This window comes from Macaca fascicularis, chromosome 17 (genome assembly GCF_037993035.2).
Source record: "Macaca fascicularis isolate 582-1 chromosome 17, T2T-MFA8v1.1".
NCBI lineage: Eukaryota > Metazoa > Chordata > Mammalia > Primates > Cercopithecidae > Macaca > Macaca fascicularis.
In genome coordinates this window covers 76,675,410-76,696,325 of record NC_088391.1, presented here as the reverse complement: position 1 = coordinate 76,696,325, position 20,916 = coordinate 76,675,410, and the positions used below count along the sequence as shown (strand labels likewise).

The following is a 20,916-nucleotide window of genomic DNA, read 5'->3' as shown; positions in this document are numbered from 1 at the left end:
AAGTATTGAGTTGACACACATAATTATTTAATTTTTAACTTCATATTTTTTCAAGAAGTAGCCTATGGCTATGCAGTATTTTACTATGTGCTAGATACAGTTCCAAGGAGCTTAAATATATTAAAAATTTAATAGTTTCAACATTGATATGTCATTTAGGTATTATTTTTATCTTTATTTTACAGATATGCAAATTTAGGCAAAGAGGGGTTGACCTACTTGGTCAAGCAACAAAAAAACAAGGTGGAGTCATGGCTCATTCTCAGCTAGTCTGTCTTTAGAATCTGTACTGAATCACTATGCTAAGTATTAAAAATACATATGAAAATAAAAGGAATCAATATAATTTTGATATTTTACAAATTAAAATAGTTTTGACGCTTAAATCCATTTTTATATTTGCATGCATAGGTGAAGAAAATATCAATATTTTCAAATTTTTCTTCCTCCCTCTTCCATTGTCTCCCTGAAGCTGCTATGCAAAAAGAATTCATGGGATGAGAAAAAGAATTATAAAAAATAATGGTAAGTTACTGTTACAATCTTGAAATTTCAGATAATGTAAGAGAAAAAGAAAGCCTTAAAAACCCATGTTGTTTTACTTAGAAATTGTACTGAATGAACAGAATCTATCAGAACAGGAATTCAAAAAAATTCCTAAAAGTAGAAAAACAAACAAAAATATTCTAATAGTCTCAAAGTAGGCCTACAGTTTTGGCAACTATAAAATCGTCAAACTCTAGTTGAGTACATAGAGCACACTCTCAGATATGACGTGCTGATTACAACATTTAGAAGTTTATGGCTAGCTTTACAAAAAAACTTAGTAATCCCAGCTACTTGGGAGGCTGAAGCTTGAACCCGGGAGGTGGAGGTTGTAGTGAGCTGATATTCCGCCATTGCATTCTAACCTGGGCAACAGAGTGAGTGAGACTCCATCTCAAAACAAAACAAAAAACAAAACAAATGAAAAAAACGTGTACAAATATATTTGCAAAATAAATACATTAATTTAGTTGATTTCAAGTTAATTGTATTTCTCTTCTGAAAATAATTACAATATAATTTGCTAATTTTTGCTTGAGCTATTTTTTAAACCTACCCTGACACATATATCTTGGTGAAATTAAGTTGCTGACACTTTAAATAGGGCCTTAGGTTCTACTTTTAGTCAATCCATTATCTATGTATGCAGGTCACAGCTGGACTATGTAAAGGAAAGGTAAGTATAAAGAAGAAAGAAAGATAAAGGTAAAACCGCATTTCCATACTTGAGAGAAATCCATAGCAATGAGGAAAAAATGAATTGTTTATAAGGTAACTTGTGAGAATGACTTTCACAAGGGACATCTTACATTTTTTAAAGAAAAAAAAAAAAATTCCTTATCTGTTGTTGTTGAAATGAGTTTATGCAGTAGAAACAACTATATGAAACCCAGCACCGATGTCAGCTACTAAACTCCATCACGGGCTTCCAGAGAACGTTATAGGACCTATCTCTTCGTCTGTTGGCTCACGAAAACTAATTTGGGAAAGAAATAAACTAGGGGCATATGGATTTGAACAATAAATTCTTAATAAAAGAGTACACGAGCTTGAGGAAATAGTTTGCTTGAGCCGGCTGTTTTGTGAAAGAAAGCTGAAGTTCTGAGCCAAAGCATTTAATGACTACATAAACAATAGAGCTGAAAATGTCTGTTAAGCCAAACCTTCACCCAAGAAACAGGGTGTAGAAAAGGGTATGACGCTTTCCATTACTGTTAAGGAAAGCCCTGCTCAGTCAACCATTCCATTTGCCCCCTTATTGAAAAACCACTGTGTTAGGTCAGTTCCAATCCAATTATACTGAAGTGTTTGAGTTTAGGTTGATGCTAATTCATGAGAATGGAGAGGGACGCAGTACCGTTCTATAAGTCAGTGGTTTCATTTTCTAAATTTTCTAAATTTTCATTTTCTAAATTCTAAATCATGTGAAACAAATTCATTAAATACATAATAACTTGCATCGTAGACTTTAAGAGACACATTTTAACAATGAAATAGGTACTTGTGTCATTTTTATGCACCACTTCAAAATCCTCTGTCCTCGCCTTTTGCTTCAGCCACTGATAAAACCATTAATTTCACACAGCCTTTGCAGACAAAACCAAATAGCACCTCTGTTAAGGCCAACACTGCCTTGAGACTTGTGATCTTGACATGTAGATATCTTGAGAACTGTTCTACACTTGATCTGATGCAACCTAGAAATGAGCCAGCAATTAATTCTGTAGGGTTATCCTTGAGAAGGTGAAAAGGAGCCAATGATAAATGTTTTTCCCCTCCATTCTAGACAGCCTATTCTAAGACACATTTTATACAATTCCCCAGAAATTCACCAAGGATCCAGCATCGGTCATTCATTTTAGGGGTCAACTAAAATGGTGCATGCTTGTATTGACTTTCTTCTTCTCTGTTTCCTTCCCTAGAACCTTTCCTCTTTCTCCCCAAAATTTTGTCCTATACTATTTGCTTATATGAAAGTCTTTGTCTCATGCTCTGTTTCAGGGAACTAAGGCTAAGTAAGATAATATCTTTCTAACTGAGATGGTTTAGCTAGAATGGATTAAAGCAAAAAGCATCGATTACTCCCAAACTTGAGTATCAGGTGAAGTTCTGACAGTTTGTGACTTTGGTTTTTCTATGTTCATAGGTGGAATAGACTCAATCTTACGTGCCTTATAAGTTTTATGTATAGGAGACCTGAAAAGAAGCCAGACAGATAACATATGGTAATCAATGTATAAAAAAGACATGGATAAGAATAGAAGACACCTGTAACTCAGAATTTCTAAGGTATTTATGCTTAAAGAAAAAAATAATTTGCCATTGAAACTTTACATACCTCATTCAGGGTTTTATGCAAACTACTTTATACTCTTAGAAATTAAGATCACAACACTGATATCCCTATTTTCAATGGTAGATCCACCTGCAGACCCTGTTTGCCTGAGTATCACCAATGGAGACTCAGTTGGAAATGCAGAAATCCCCCACCTTCTGCATTGATATCGCTGGGAGCTGAAGCCTGGAACTGTTCCTATTCGGCCATCTTGCCAGCCACCAATCATCTATATTATATTTTTTTGTTGTTGAGACAGGGTCTCACTATGTCACTCAGGCTGGAGTGCAATAGCAGGACCTCGGCTCACTGCAGCCTCAGCCTCCAGCCCTCAGGAGATCCTCCCATCTCAACCTCTCAAGTAACTGGGAAGATAGGCACATGCGATGGTGCCTAGCTAATTTTTGTGTTTTTTTGTAGAGACAGAGCTTTGCCATGTTGCCCAGGCTGGTCTCAAACTCCTGGGCTTAAGCAGTCTACCCATTTTAGCCTCCCAAAGTAGTAGGATTACAGGTTATATTCTTATTCTTTATGCAGAACTTTTGAGACGGCTTAAAGCAAAAGTAGATTCAATTAATATAAATAGAAGTAGCAAATCAGAAAAAAAGAAAAGTTCCCATGTCTGAGTTTCACATTTGTCTTTGATCTTCTGAGAGGAAAGAAAAATTAAAAAGGAATCCTATCATTTATAGGTTTCATTTGATCATAAAAGAGAAAGAAGTCTAGTGTTAAGAAATACAATGCTTTTTTAAGAACTTCAAAATACTATAAAATAAAAATGTCACCAAAATTTTACATAGCAATCATTGAATGAAATAATATCTTCTAAAATAGCTTTACAATAATTGAAGTGATACATACTGAATTCCCATCTAGTATAATATCCCTTAACTAAGAGAATTAAGCACATCTCAATCCAGGTGAAATTGTGATGAATTAAATGAATGCAGCCAAACGATCCATGCATATGTTGTAATTAAATGCATATGTACAAATGAGATATATGTCACAGATTTTAGCTGCTTTGTTCAAGAGCATATTGGAAATAATTTATGTACATACTTTATATTCTCATTCTTTACAATATTTTAAATATTCTGAGTCTCTTAGGTAATCGTATTCATTCCCATTCAGGTTTGGTCAGAAACAGGATATCTGGCAATTCCAGGTATTACCTGGAGTGTGATTTTGTGTTTTTAATAAGGGTGTACACAAGCTTTGGAAACCAGATGGGCAAATGACAATGCTGGCATTAGAAGCCCACCCAGGACTCTCGACTAAATGAGAAACTACTGCCAGCTGTCCAGAATAGTAGCTCCACAGTAAAACAACAAAAAAATTTTTTTCAAGGGACTCCTTTGGATCTACTCAAACAGGAAAACTTGCATGCTTCTCGTAATTCTTGTATCATGAAAAACATAATTTCATCTAAGAAAATGTCAAAGGGGAGCATCCAATTCAGCAAATATATATAAGTCTTACTTTCTATAGTACACTGTACTCAGTGCTTAGAAAGCTCAGGGTTTGGAGGCAACACACAGACAGCCACAGCAACAGTACAGATTGTAATGTTAGAGAATACAGAATGGTGTGATAGCACAAATGAAAGAAGACAAATTTAATGTCTTCATTAATGTCTTAAATATTTATATGCTTTATAAGAGTGTAAGAAACATAAATAAGAAAAACAAGTATAACAATTAAAATTATATAACATTCTATAATACTGTAACAATCTTTTTCAAGATATAACACATAAAGACTTTATAATATAATCACTGGAATCATTTATTCCCTTACTATCAATAAAAGGAAGACAAAGCGATATCATTTCTTCACCTCCTGCATAAATAATTCACTTCTCTGAGATATTTGTTCAAAATGTGTTTTCTGAGGAGTTCTTCCTGACTACAACACACCCTTGCACTCCTTGTCCAGCCTCATCCCATTCATCTTTCATGATTACTTATAGCACTAATCACCCATCAGATATTATATTACACACCTGTTTATTCTCTATTATACCACCTACAAGATAAGCTCAAAAAGCAGAGAGTTTGTTTCCAATGCTAGAAGAGTGTCTGGCATTTATTAGTTGCTCAATAAGAATTTAGTCAATGAATAAATTAATGCACTACCTGACCTCCTAATTTTGTCTTAGATTGCTTTTGGAAAATACAACCAATACTCATTATATAACAAAAATTTCGTAAGTAAACATATATTCCACTATGTAAAGAAATAATGTATAGAAATAATCATAAATTCAGAATTTAACATAGTGAACTAAGTCTATATTTTGAAATAAAATCACAAATTAAGATAGAATAGACATAAACATATTTTTACTGGAGTTTACTAAACTATTTTTATGAAGGCATGTTTCAATAAAAGATACTGCAACTTGAAGGCCTTGAGTCTTGATAGAACAATGAGAATAAGAGATGACTGGATTTGTCAAAAGAGTTGCTTAGGCAGATAAATTTAGATAAGAACATCCAACAAATCCTTCAGTTAGGGCTCAGATGAGGCATAACTTTGTTAGTTGCTGAGAACTATATCAGGTAAATCAGAAAATCTCCTTGTCCTTAAAGTAGGGCATTATATTAAATATAATTTTAATTTAATGTTCATTCCTCAAACATAAACAGTATAAAATTAAATCTAATATATGAGATAAGCTGTAATTAAAGCCTTTTCAGAGTGCCCAGACTTGTAGTCAATTAATATTTGAAAGTTATTATGAAAAATGTTCTAAGACACAGTGATATCCAAACTGAAGACAGTGGTGGTAGAAATGGAGCCTAACCAGACATAAGTGAAAGATAATTCTGAGCAATTGACATAGATGACCAACTTATTGCTAATAAGAGAAAAAGCAGTTCTTGTGACCTCAAGAGCTCTTTGACAACTAAATGGGTAATATGATGCTACCAATATAAACACAAACTCAAAATAGAATATGCAGTGGAAGTAGGTAATTAGTTTCATCTTCCTTTTACTGAGGTTAAGGCACTGTTTTCAATTGGGGATATGTATTGGATTGACTTTAAAACTTTGCATTCAAATTTAGTAAGGAAGGAGTTCATAGAAATATACTCCCTTGGGATTTTTATTTTTTATAATGAAATACAATCATTCAAAATCACACAAGTGAAGCTGAAATGGAGAGGACAAAAATTGCATGCCAAATGATGTCCCAACTTTTGGTACCTCATTCCTGATATCCAACTTTATTTCAATGCTACTAAATACTGAAATAGACAATTCTGATAAAATTTAAGAGGACAGATGGAAGTTCTATTAGTTACTATATCAAATTCCACTTACAAAAAATATTTTTAAAAATTAGTTCAATTTTTCACACATAAGATACCTGCTACAGCCCAATAGTAATTAATTTTCATTACTGATTCCTATCATCATGAAAAAAGTATAGTGAATAATTGAGAATTGGTGAAGACGTACCTCAAGCAGATTTGGTAAATAGATATTGATTAGAGGTCCAAACAGTAACAGGTGAAGAAGAAGAGATATAAACTCAAATGTAAACATTTTTGTAGCAAATTTATGTAGGTTTTTTTTGTGTGGGAGAAGGGAGCAGGTCTATTTTTCTGTTGAGGTCATTGTGACTGGCCTTAAGCAATTGTTTTATTTAAACTTGACACTGATTTACATGAATTAATACAGCTATAGTATTGCAGATGTTATAACTTCTTTTGTTAGGAACCATGATTGAAAGATATAACAAGGCATTTAAAATAATCCATGTAATTTTAATTCCCTAAAGTTTAAATATTAGTCAAAGAAATAAAAATAAAATAAATTTGCTTTAAATTTTATATTTATTTTTGAGGTGGAGTTTTCCTCTTGTTGCGCAGGCTGGAGTGCAATGGCACAATCTTGGCTCACTGCAACCTATGCCTCCCAGGTTCAAGCGATTCTCCTAATTCGGCCTCCCAAGTAGCTGGGATTATACAGGCACCTCCCACCATGCCTGGTTAATATATAAATTTGCAACATTAGAGATACATGTCATTAATCTACATTGTACACTTTAACCAAACAGAATAGCAAGATGTTCACTGCAGTTGATCTCTTGGTAAAAAAAAAAAAAAAAAAAAAAAAAAAAAAAAAAAAATTCTTTATATTTTTATAGGCATTAAGTAAATGGCCAACATATACATTTTATGTTCAAGTGAGACAGTCTCACTCTCTGCTTATTAATACTGCTGACATTCTTCCCATGTTTGCTTCAGCCAGATGCCAACATAAGGCTCTCACACTTTGTAGCTCTCCTACGCATGTCATTTTTCAGCCAATTGGTTCTTTAAAAAGAGTAAAACAGTAAGTTACCATTTTAAGGTCTACTTTTTACATGTAAAGGATGGAAAATTCTGATAAATGTAGGTCTTTATTGAGAACGATAAACAATGAACAGGAAAATTCTATCCTTCCATACAACTATATCTATAGGTGTCCCTAAACAGGTTGGCTGTAGGTTGCTTCAAAGTACTGATGATTAAAAGAGAGCTTTCACATCATGTGAAATTGTTATGATCAACTTTCTCTGTCATAAATATAATTTGTATTATACCATAAAATATCTAGATAGTATACTGTTTAATAGTATAAACCAGCTATGAAGAATGATGTAAGATTTTTAGCTGGGCATGGTGGTGGGCTTGTGTAATCCCAGCTACTCAGGAGGCTAGGGAAGGAGAACCCACCACTTGAACCTGGGAGGTGGAGGTTACTGGGAGCGAAGATTGCACTGCTGCACACTAGGCTGGGGGACAAAGCGAGACTTCAGCTCCAAAAAAAAAAAGTAAGATTTTATTAGAGAACACTTCTTTCCTTGGATTGATACAGAAGATAAATTCTTTCACACTTTGGTAATTTTTTCTCTAATTTGAAAATACATAACTAAACCACAAATCTTTCTATGACACCATGACACCTATAAAAGTATTTTTCAAAATTAAGATGTCTTTTTTGAAAAAGTTTGAGAAATGTCAGTATTTGAGAATACTGAAAGACATTATCTTTTTATTCCTCAATTATGACAAATGTTTTAAAACCTGGAAGATTATTCAAAGTTTATAATATAAACACAAATATGACATTATATTGGAAGAAATTGGCTCTGAAAAAAAATTTGCCTTGATTATTCCATAGTTTTAGAAATCAAGTTACTAAGGGAAAAAAAATCAATTATGTTAAGATGATTCTTTTAATTAAATAGCCATGAATAAATGAAAAAATATATATTGGTTTTTAATAAGGAGTAAAAATATTTAATCTAAAACATATGTGAATAACAAATTCATAGAATTAAACATTAATAGAAATAGCCAATTATACACATTCCCTTTAAATTTTAGGGATCTGAGATCCAGAATGATTTTTTTTTTAAATGTATCACAGAGTTTATTAGAACAGGATTGGGAATTATATTGTCTCACTCAAATTATGATGAAATATCTACCATCAAATTTATCACACGTAATAATGCCAAAAATTGTAGGAATCAATAATCTTGGAAAACGTAACCTTCTATCATTTTCTTCTGGAAAATAACTGTGGGACCTCATCTTCTGTGGCTTCTGCCAGTGAAACATACTTTCAGAACTGTTTTCTGAAGACTGTTGATCGTCACTCCCATTAGCAAAAAAAGAAAAACAAAAATCATTGCTTCAACATTCCCATGAGCTTTTTTGTTACTGCTCTTGAATATTTGAATGCGCTTTGGTTTTGGGGTGTGTCTACATTATCATGGAATTGGGAAATTTACTTGGACAAGATGAAGAACAATGCTAATCAATTTAGTAATTACAGGAGGAAATATAAAAACAAGAAGAGATGAGTCAATATGTAGTTACAGATTTGTTTATAAGAAATAAATCAATAAAAGGTACAAATAAACTATTAATACTTTAAATAGCATATATCTTCATGTTTGGGATAAGTTTGGGTTTTGTAGATCTTTAGATCAATTTTCTGTCTTAAGCACAAGTTAACAAAGTATACATTCAGAGTAAAAAGACATTCTTCTCCCTTCCCTTCACTGGAATATCCAGGTTTCAACATTCAGGTGGATCACATCCAGGCGCGGTGGCTCACGCCTGTAATCCTAGCACTTTGGGAGGCCGAGGCAGGCGGATCACAAGGTCAGGAGATCGAGACCATCCTGGCTAACATGGTGAAACCTGGTCTCTTTCTACTAAAAATACAAAAAGATTAGCCAGTCATGGTGGTGGGTGCCTGCAGTCCCAGCTACTCGGGAAGTTGAGTCAAGAGAATGGCGTGAACCCAGAAGGCAGAGCTTGCAGTAAGCCAAGATTGTGCCACTGCACTCCAGCCTGGGTGACACAGGGAGACTCTGTCTCAAAAAAAAAAAAAAAAAAAAATTCAGGAGGATGACTATCTGTAGCCAGGCATGCTACCCTGTGGGGTTTGCAGCCTTCACAAATGCTTTATGGGAGAAAAGGACATGAAAATAGTTTGCTTTCATTTGCTCATCTCTATACATTTCTCTTAGACTATAATATCTCCTCAAATATTTATCCGCCTTTGCAGATTTGTAACTGTAAATATGAAACCACCTTTGCAGAACTATAACAGAAAATTATGACAGTGAAAGAGATATGCCCTAACCAACTCCATCTTGTTTTTAACTTCCGAGCTGCCCTTGCCCATTCAAGGGCCAAACTAACTTTGGGTGAAACTTAGTTTATAGTTTAACTTTGAAACCAAGACAATGACAGCTGTTTCTCAAAAAATAAGAATGAACGAACAAACAAACAAAAAAACCTTCTTCTCGCCTGAGGACTAAACTGCCTTTGTAGGACTAACAAATTAGACACAATATTAGAAATTATGGTTTAGGAGTCACCTAGCTAGAGGTTACGTTATTCTGACCTTTCCCAAATCGTTCCTGAGGATAAGGTCAATATTGTAAAACCTAATGTCAGCACTTGAGATATGTTGAAGACCCTGCACTTGATGGGTTAGCTGGCAGCACCCAGATCAATAAACTGGTTTGCCTTGTGGCCCCCACCCAGGAGCTGTCTCAGTGCAAGAGGACCACTTTGACTCACTATGATTTCATTTCCAACCCAACCAACAAGCACTCCTGACTCACTGCCCCCCACCCCATCAAATAATGCTTATAAACCCTAGTCCTTGAGTTTTCAGAGACTGGTTTGAATAATAATCAAACTCCAGTCTCCCATACAGTCTCCAGTCTCTGCTTTCTGTGAATTAACCTATTTCTCTATTGCAATTCCCATCTTGATAAATCAGCTCTGTCTAGGCAATGCCCAAGGTGAACCTGTTGGGTAGTTACATTTCCTCAAATATTTATCTACTGTGTTCTTGACTGAAATGTCTACATATATTTGTAAAAATATGCGTGTAAAATTATGAAAAACGTACTTTAGGAACGACGGTTTTTGAAAAGCAATATTTACCTTTCGTTACGTTCTTGCCTGTGCCTCACCTTCTGAAGGATGATGTCATAGAAAAGCAGGAAGCCAGCAAGACTTCTGCATCTAGATCACTGATACCTATGTTACCGGAGGAAAAAAATGCTCATGTGTGAAGATCATCTTTCACTGGAATTAAATCAATACAAGAATGTTTACATTGCATGATTGTTGTCACCACTGTATAAAATATGGCTTGTTATGGAGCTGACACAGGGCCTGATACCTTGTCCGTTACAAGGCATTCCAGTTTTTACTCTGCTCTCTTTCACTTCATCTCATTCCTATAAGCAGAAGAGTCAAATGAACAACGAGCGTGGCAGCTTACAAAAGGCAGCTTCATGTTTTGGGACACTCCCAGGATAGGAAGAAACTGGCCAGTGTCACATCAGCTTAATCTATGTGTGACAGTATCTCAGTGATCAATCCTATTAGAGTATAAGTATACATATTATTTCAAATAGAGGTAGGGTACGCATGGTTTGCTGTAATACTGTTTAAGGAATAATAAAGTTCCCTTTTAAAATCAGGAACTTAACAGAAACAAAAAGTAACTTGAATTTGAAAATCAGGAGGAAGCGAGGACATTCTGGGAGATAAAAAAGACAGACTACAAAAAAATCACCATGGAATTTCTAGGCAAAAGAAATAGAAAGATCTTATTGTCCTTATTTTACAGAGATTTTTGGGCCATAGTTTGATGAAGCAAATCAATAGAGTTGGTACCCCAGGATGCATGCCATGTGAGTTTTGGGGTCAAACTGTTTTACTTTTTCGTTGTGGAAGACAAATATAGTTTTGTTATAGGAAAAAACAGGTTCATTTTCCTGCTGTGCAGCAACAGACTGATTACATTGAGACAGCAGGGTTTGCAGCAGAGAAAGAGTTTAATGATCACAACACAGCGAGTGAGGAGATGAAAGGAGACTCTCAAATCCATCTCTCTGAGGAGTTCAGGCTGCAGTCTTTAAAGGGATTAGAGAGGGCAAAAAGCTGGAGGATTGAGATAGTCAATTGGTCAGGGTCAAGGGGATAAAATCATCAGGGGTGTGGAAACTGCATTTTTTGATGAGTCAGCTTCTTGTGGAGTCCTTCAGACCTGCTGATGTCAGTGGGATGTGTCAGGCCAGCTGACCTCAGTGGGGTTCCTCAGAACCGCTAAATTAGTAATTTTATCAGTGTGCAAGACCTAAAGAAATATCTCAAAGGGAAAACAATGTTTTATCAGGTTGGTGCAAAAGTAGTTGTGGTTTTTGCTAAAGGTGATTGGAAAAACCATAATTTTGCACCAACCTAATGTTCACATTATCTATCAAAGAGTTAAGGGGAACTATGATCGTATAACAGGGTCTACATGATTCTAAGACAATAGATACCAAACAACTGGGAGAAAGCAGGTGAGAGAGTTAACTGAGTCAATCATAAATACTGAATGTACTGTAGCTTTGATTTATTTTGTCTCTCCCTATCTCTTCCCTGATTAATTCTATAAAGTTTGTGGGAGTGGTTTCAGCTTTCTTCTTGTAAATACAAGAATTTGGGTTTGGAATTTTGGGAATATGCCTGACATGGCCAGGCTAACATGTCTAATTTTTATATAATATATGCTAAAAGCAAATCGGTTAATGTGCTAGACAGAAAAATAAGATACAATCTGAATAATGCCTATCAAAATACATTTATCCTTTAAGAATATTAATACAATTTCTGACAATTGTTCTCAAATACATAATTTTCTTTTCTTGTGAAAGCATATTTTTGTAGTGATTGTTATTTTGGCCAACTTGATAAAACATTTTATTTCTAATAGTTTGCATATTGGTTTTTAACAGTTTTTCCAATATTTTTATGTACATAAAGATTTATATCTTCCCTTTTCAATCTTTGGACATTTTTTATCTTGTTTACCTTAGTTTGATTAGTACTTAAAGTATTTCTTAAACATGATTAATTATGCTATTTATATTTTGAATAAAAACCCATATATTTCTATATTTATACTATTATCTCTGGAGTATGCATAATAGATATTTGTGACTCATTTGGTCAGTTTTAAAACTTATTTGGTTGCTTTAAAATCTCTTATTTTCAAGATGTGATAGCCAAATTGTATTACAAAAAACCACTATATGAATATGGTTGACTTTGAGTATGTAATAAAATTGGAATTTCAAATGCACAATTGTGTCTCACTGAGTGACAAATATGTAGGGGTATATTTTTAAAATTCTAAAGCATGTTCTTACTATCCCTATATTCGGGATTTTCTTCTTAATTGGAAGTAAGATACTAATTTATACAACTGTCTGGTAGGTTAAAGGTTGTGATTTTTATATTTTTATGTAATTGTGTTTATTGACAAATAATTATAAATAACATTTATGGGCTACATTTTGATGTTTTAATTTATGTGCACATTGTAGAAAGATTCAATCAAGCTATCAACATGTCTACCACCTCAACTTATCACTTTTTTGTGGTAAGAATGAAAATCTATTCTTTTAGCAGTTTTGAAATACACATTGTTAACTGTGATGACTATGCAGTCAATGGATCACTAAAAATTGTTCTTCCAGTCTAACCAAAACTATTATTTGATCAATATTTCCCCTTGCTCCATTACTTTCTCCATTCTCTACCAGCCTCTGGTAACCACCATTCCATTCTCTGCTTCTATGAGGTTGACTATTTTATATTCCACATATAAGTGAAATAGTGTGATATTTGTTTTTCTGCACTTGGCGTATTTCACTTGTCATAATGTCCCCCAGTTCCATCATGTTGTCTTGAATGACAGAATTTCCTTCTTTTAAGGCTGTATGATATTCCACTGTGTATAGCTAATATTCTTTATTAATTTTTTCACTGAGAGACACTTAGGTTGGTTCCATATTTTGGCTACTGTGAATAATGCTGAAGTGAACTTAAGATTTTAATGTACTGATTTCAATTTATTTTGGCTACATATCCAGAAGTAGGATTGTTGAATCATATAGTAATTACATATTTAGTTTTGAGGAAACTGCATACTCTTTTCCAAAATGGCTGTTCTAATCTAAATTCCCGTCAACAATGTATGAGGTTTCTCTTTTCTCCACACCTTTACCAACACTGGTTATCTTTCATCTTTTTGACAATAGCCATTTTAACAGGTAGGAGGTAGTATTTCATTGTGGTTTTAATTTGCATTTTCTCAATGATTAAGCACAACTTTAACCATATACTTTTTGAAAAAATAATTTTAAAGTGAAAGTATAAATGATTTTAAGTAAACATTATTATTTTTCAATTAGTAAGTATATTAACCATGAAGAATGTTTATTATACATAATTAGAATAATACTGTAGTGTTTCTAATACATTTGTGTGAGTTAGACTTTTTAAGAAATTTTCACTTCCCTAAAAGAATTACATTGATAACACAACAAAAACTTATGTAAAACCTCTGAGTAAACTCACATGCTTGCCAGTGATTCAATATAAAAACTATATTAATGCCATATATAGTCAGATGGCCAAAAACAAAAGTCCTCATATCCTTTAAATCTATTTCAGTTGTATAAGTTCAAGTGCAGTCATGGTTGCTGTTTGATTCCCCTACAGTTTCAAACAACTTACACTATCCACAGTTTTGCTTATGTAAAAGAGAAATGAGGTTTCCATAAGTATGGCAATGAAAATCTCATTCACATGTTCCATATGAAAAGGCAAATAATTTCCAGAAGTTATGGCAACCACGTTTTCATTTTAATATCAAAATGATCTAAAAATGTTTCCTTCAAATATGAAAGTTTATATTAAATCCATATATTACTACTAGATATAAAGTTCTAGATCATTTGATACCTCACTGTTAAAAGAATAACCATGCAGTCATTCTTTGACATAATACAAATGTGCAAATATATATTTTCACAAGTGGCATATAAGATGACATATGCCATGTAATATAACCCATGTTATCTTATATCTCATTTATGCAAATATATAAATGTCACACAACAAATGTAATATTTTCTTTATGGTTCTTTTCTGGGGACAGTGTCTCACTCTGTCACCCAGGATAGAGTACAGTGGTGCAATTATAGCTCACTGCAGCTTTGAACTCCTGGGCTCAAGCTATCCTGCCTCAGCCTCCTGAGTAGTTGGAACTACAGGCAGGCACACATAACCCCACCCAGCTAATTAAAAATTTTTTTTTGGTAGAGAGGAGGTCTTGCTACGTAGCCCAGGCTGGTCTTGAACTCCTGGCCTCAAGAAATCCTCCTGCCATAGCCTCCCCACATAGTAGGATTACAGGCATGAGCTGCTGCACCCAGCCCTCTATGGTTCTTGAAAATAAGCATCTGTGCATTAATGTAGGAATTTTATTTTAATATATTTGGGTTTTTCTCCTATAGTTATGAATTGTCAGCATGAAACAACTGATTTTTAGTCACGTGAACAAAGATCTTATGAATGATCAAGTGGAATCTGTAAAATGCATGCACACACAAATATACTCTTCATGAACATAGGCATCAATACAGAGTTAATGGATAATATTTGGAATATACTTATGTGTGATTCACTTTGGCTTTTAGTTTTGCATATATACTGTCATGTAGATATAAATATGTATGTGTGACAAGTAAATATACTCCTTGGGTTAACAATGGAATTATATCTCTATAAAACCATCCTAAATTGAAAATACCTTAAATCAAAATATCATTAATACACCTAGCCTACTGTACATTATAGCTCAGCTTAACTCAGAACACCATTAACTACAGTTGGGCAAAATCACCTAAAACAAGGCCTATTTTATATCAAAGTGTTGAATATCTCGTGTAATTAACCGAACACTACACTGAAAGTTAAAAACAGAATGGTTATATAGGTTCTCAAAATATGGTTTCTACTGAATGTACATTGCTTTCACATCATTGTAAAGTTAAAAAATATTTAAGGCAAATCATGGTAAACTGGGGACCTTTTTAAAATAAACAGATTGTCTTCAAATTGCATACGCTTTCTCACTTCTCCACAAACAGCAAGCATATCTTATCACCACTCCAGGCTGACTTTACTTCTCATTTCTCTGAGAAAAGGAAGCAAGCTATGACCACATTGTGACTTTTCTTCAGTTACTAAGAAAGCCCTGTCCTGGTTTCTTCGAAATGCCAAAATGTCCACATGTGGACTGGATCAATATCATTTTTCCTAATTCATTTTTATCATCCATTTTCTACTTTCTTCTATTTTCTCAAATGGATTACACATATGCTAGTGTTCCTGTTAAACATAAAACCATCAGCCAGGTGATAAAGGTTCACAATCAGGTGATCAGTCTTCACATCAACAGTGATAGGTGAGACAGATAGTATGCATTCTTGATCGGACAGGATGACAATATTGCTTTATATCCATGGTCTTCCTCTCAAAACTCATAACTTAAAACTAATCATGAGGAAAGACAGGAGACAAATACCAGTTGAGGTACATTCTACAAAACACTTAATCATGACTTGAAACTACCCAGGTCACCAAAAATCAGGCATTTTGAAAAGGTCAGTCAAGATGACCCCAAGAAGATGTAAAAACTAAATGTAATATAATATGCTGCAACAGAAAAATGTCCTTAGTCAAAATCTAACAAAATCTGAATATAGATTTTAGTTAATAATTTATTAATATTTGTTCATTAATGGTGACAAACATACCATAGTGATGTAAGATATTAACATGGGAAACTGGATGTGGAGTATATGGGAATTATTCTACTGTCTTTACAATTTTTATATAAATCAAAAATTGTTCTAAAGCTTTTAAATATTAAAGATAAATTAAATGCTACAACATATAAAAACAAATTACATCTCTTGCTATGGAGAAGACCATTGTGGACTACACCAAATCTCTTGATCCATTCCATCTTCTTCCCAGGGACACAGACTGCATTTCTCAGTGTCTGTAGTTGTATAAGGGACCACATGCTTAGTTGTCACCAAAGTGAACAGAAATGTGTCCATTTTGTTCATAAAAGTTTAAAAGCCAAGTGCAGTGGCTCACACCTGTAATCCCAGCACTTCAGGAGGCTGAGGTAGGAGGATCACCAGAGCCCAGGAGTTTGGGACCAGCCTGAGCAAAAGAGCGAGATTCCCATCTTTACACAAAAATAAAATATAAATTAGCTGGGCATGGTGGCACATGCCCATAATCCCAGCTACTTGGGAGGCTGAGGCAGGAGGATCAATTGAGCCTAGGAAGTCAAAGCCGAGGCTGCAGTAAGCCATGATTATGCCACTGCACTCCAGCCTGTGCAACAAAGTGAGACATGATCTCACGGAAAAACAAAAGAAAAAATTAAGAAGCAGGATGCCTCCTGCATATTTTCTTTCCCCATCTGTCATCTGGGATGAGAATTTCCAAATGAGGACACAGCCACTCAGTGAAAGTAAGTAGATCTCTGTGTGACTATGAGGAAGGCCACAACCAGGTACTATCCTTTGGGTTTTAGAAAAATGAGAAATAAAGCTGTACATATATATATATATATATATATATGCTGTACTTATATAGAAATAAAGCTGTACTTAGATATATATATATATTAGGGTTACAACAGCAGGGATACCTACCTGCAATAAGGCTGGATCCTACGTACCACTTCAGATGCTGATTCATTTATGTTCATTCACTTCATACTCCTGTTTCTACTCTAGTTTTTCTAATTCTCTCTTGACCTTGGGCCATGTTATCTTTTGGCCTCACCTCTAACACAGTACTTCTTTGTGAAACACATCAATAGAGTCCATTTTTAACCATACTAACTTCATAGTAAACCAATAATTTTTCAGTCCTCACCTTACAGCCTGGGTGCCAGCATTTGGTATGGTTCACTACTCCTTTTTCCTTTAAATTCTTTCTTTACTTTATTCTTATTCTCCACTTACCTAACTTATGCCTCCTGCCGGCTACTTTTCTCTTTCTACATTCACTCCCTTAATTTACCTCCTCCAGGCTCATGTCATTAAATACGATTGCTTTGTCAATTGATCTTAAATTCATAGTTTAAGACCATTTCACCCTTGAAATTCAGATTTTTATATTCACCTTGTTAGTAAAACATTCCACCTGTGTATTTAACAGAAAAACTCAATGTTAATATGTCTAAACACAAACTTCTGACTTCTGACCCACATTGGCTTCCTTAAAGGTTTTGTTCTTTCCAATTAATTACAAAGCTGTTATTCCAATTGTTTAGACTTTAAAAAATTGGAATAACCCTTAACTATTTTCTTTCTCTCACATCCCACATGTAGTAGTCCATCAGAAAATCCTGCTTTTTATTTAAAATATATTAAGGTTTTGACCTCTGTCAAGGTCATCACCAGGACCACGACCAGAATCCAAGGCAAAATAATGTTTCACCTGAGCCACCATGTGACTAGTATCCCTAATTTTGCCTTTCTTTAATCATTTCACTCTTCACACAGAATTAACCTTCTAATATGTCATTAAGATCATGCCACATTTTCTGCTCAAATCCATCATGGTCAACTTCTTATCTCACTCAAAGTAAAACATCTTACAGTGGGCTACTTGGCCCTCCAGAAGTTCCTTTTGCCTCACTGTCAAACTCTTCTTGTCTCTCTCAGTTATTTCTTTAAATACTTCGACTACTTTTCCTATTATTTACTGTGTACCTTTCTTGCACTTACCATAGCAAATTTCATCGTCAGGCCTTCTAGGTTTCTTCTGCTTATGGAGCTCCGCCCCCATGTATTTATTTGGCTTACTCCCTTGCCTTCATGTCTTTATGCAACTGCTGCTTTTATCAGTGAGTCCCCACCATATTGTTTAGAAATTTCACTTCCCAATACTCTCCTCACCCCCTTCTTTGCTTCTTTTTTCTGAACCCATATTAACTTCCATGTTGCTATAATCATTAGATTTATTTGGTCTGTTATAGTTTGCTTACTGTTACATCCCCAGAAATAGGACATATGAGCATAAAACATAAAGAACGTACAACTTGTTATACGGATATTTGAATACAATATAGACCCTTTTCAAGTCAAAAGAAAACATGCCGGAAGCTCATTAGAATAATTTTCTACAAGCTGATTAGCTCCTGCTGTCACTTCTCTTTAGGTGTCTTGAACATTTTAGAGTAATTGTTCTTACTTTCTACAGGTGATCTTCAGTGTCTGTTCAGGTGGAATGTTTAATGAACAACAGATTGTGTCTTTGACTATTAATATCCCAATCTACCAGGCCTAAAATGTTCCCTGATGGTAAATGGGCTCCTGCAGCTATCACTTTAATTTTGTCAGAAAGTTACACTTATTTTTCTAAAGTTGTGACTGATTTCTATATCCATTTCTATTTTTTTATAATCTTTTTAATCTATCTGAAATGACACAAAGACATCATTTTAAAGCATACCTTATTTTAGGCAACATGATATAATTGAAATGAAGTAAAACTGTATATGTATTATATATTTGTTATATATGTGACAGTAAATATTTTCATAAATGTAGAATTACATATATACATATATGCATATATACATATATATACACACATATACAACATCCTGAACATACAGAAAATGAGTTATACAGAAATATATAAATCAGTCATATATAAAGCAGTAAGTTATATATAAAGCAGTGAAATATATATCTATATAAAGTGGTTCATATAAATTACAAAGTGACAACACTTTAATTGACTTTGATAGTCTAGAAACTCTCAACTTGGTGAATAATTTGTGAAAGGTATTCCAGATAGTAGGAACAACATCTAAAAAGGTCGAAGACAAATTATGTAAGATGAAGGACTTTCTCTTCTGGAATACATGATTTAATTACAAAAGACCAACATATTTGTCTAAAAACAACAAGAAAAGCTGTTTGACCACAAAGGCGGTGAGAATTTGAGGGGCTCGGTGAATGGATATAGAAAGAAGACTTTGAGGTGAGCTTAATCTTGTGTTCTGCTTTCTTCCTGAAGTCAGCTGTCTACTAGTAAGCCACACTGTGCAATAACTTAATGTGATTAGAGAGCTGTATACAAAAGTACTAGGTAAGCTGAGCTTTCAACAGTCTCATGGGCTCAAAGGATACAAGTATTGGAATACACAGTAAGAAAGGCATTTAGAACTTCAAATGCTAAAATTCTGAAATTTATTATATGTCCCTGAAAGGGGACATATAAAGTTCAACCCAATATTCTATATTCCTTCTTGCCTTGAGGCATATACTGATTTCAAATCAACACTAGGTTAGAGGTAAAAGGTTTTGTAGATAGTGTTGTCTAAGAGGCTGAGAAGAGAAATCAAAAGTTTGTTAGGATCAAAGCGAAAAGAACAATTTCAGTTCAAGGAGAATCAAGGATGAGAAGCACTGGAAAATACCAAGGATCTGAGTTGGATCCATTGAGTTGCTATGCCCTAGGAATAAGGGTAAATTGGAAATAAACGCACTAGAACTTAATGCAGCAACTAATTTTAAAAACTGAAAAGACAAGCTTAACAGAAATTTAGATGCATAAATAGAGTTGAAAGCTGTACTGGAAGATAAGTTAGTAGAAATTATACAGATGGAAGCACAATGGGGAAAAGATACTTTCAATAAATGTAAAAAGTTCAGCATTTACACACAAGAACATATGGAAACAACAAAAATAACCCTGGGGCAGACCAGAGTGGCTACTTTTGGAAAAGATGGAAAGGGAAATTGAGATTAAACAAAAAAATATAATAAGAGAGGATTAAATTTCAACTCTCAAATGGATAAAATTTGCTGAAATTCAAAACCAAAATAGTTGTAAGAGAATAATTAATAAATTCTACTGAACACAGTGGAGAAAACAATGAATTGTATCTGGAAATGTAAGTAAAATCTTACCAGTTGAGTGTTCCTGAAGAAAGGTCGTACACTGGTTAAATTCCGCCATTTTGCCTCTTAGGTTGCTGAGATCTTATCTGGAAGCGGCTGATCACCAACTTCAGGTGTTTTCTAAAGCTACTGATCATCAGCTTCAGGTGTTTTCTATCTGTTGGGAGACTGCCTTTCACTGGTAAAACCTGAAGTCAATTATGTTAGAGAGGCAGTTTAACAGCTGCCTGACCATCACCTGATGCTCTCTGGCATTCCTGGTATGTGTGGGAGGGCCTCTCCTGCCCTGCTTATGTCTGCCTGCCTACTCTAACAGAAAGAATGGTTTTATAATCAACTGTATATGAGGCTATACCATCAATATTGAAATATGCTACATAAATAATATATAAATGTCCAGCTTTGAGGGAATTCTTTCATCTTACAAGACTAGACTGATTCATTGTTTTTCAATGAGCAGGCACAGGACTTCATAGAAAAAGAAGTTCTGGGCCGGGCGCGGTGGCTCAAGCCTGTAATCCCAGCACTTTGGGAGGCCGAGACGGGCGGATCACGAGGTCAGGAGATCGAGACCATCCTGGCTGACACGGTGAAACCCCGTCTCTACTAAAAAATACAAAAAACTAGCCGGGCGAGATGGCGGGCGCCTGTAGTC

General features: G+C 34.4%; 1 long non-coding RNA gene across 1 annotated transcript in view; it reads right to left on the bottom strand.

The window, feature by feature from the left end:
* Nucleotides 1-20,457, bottom strand: part of LOC135968034 (uncharacterized) — a 71,272-nt gene extending 50,815 nt beyond the window's left edge. The window contains exon 1 of the long non-coding RNA XR_010582459.2: nucleotides 20,271-20,457. This is a non-coding gene — a long non-coding RNA (uncharacterized lncRNA). The remainder of the gene's footprint in view (nucleotides 1-20,270) is intronic.
* Nucleotides 20,458-20,916: the final 459 nt, after the last annotated feature.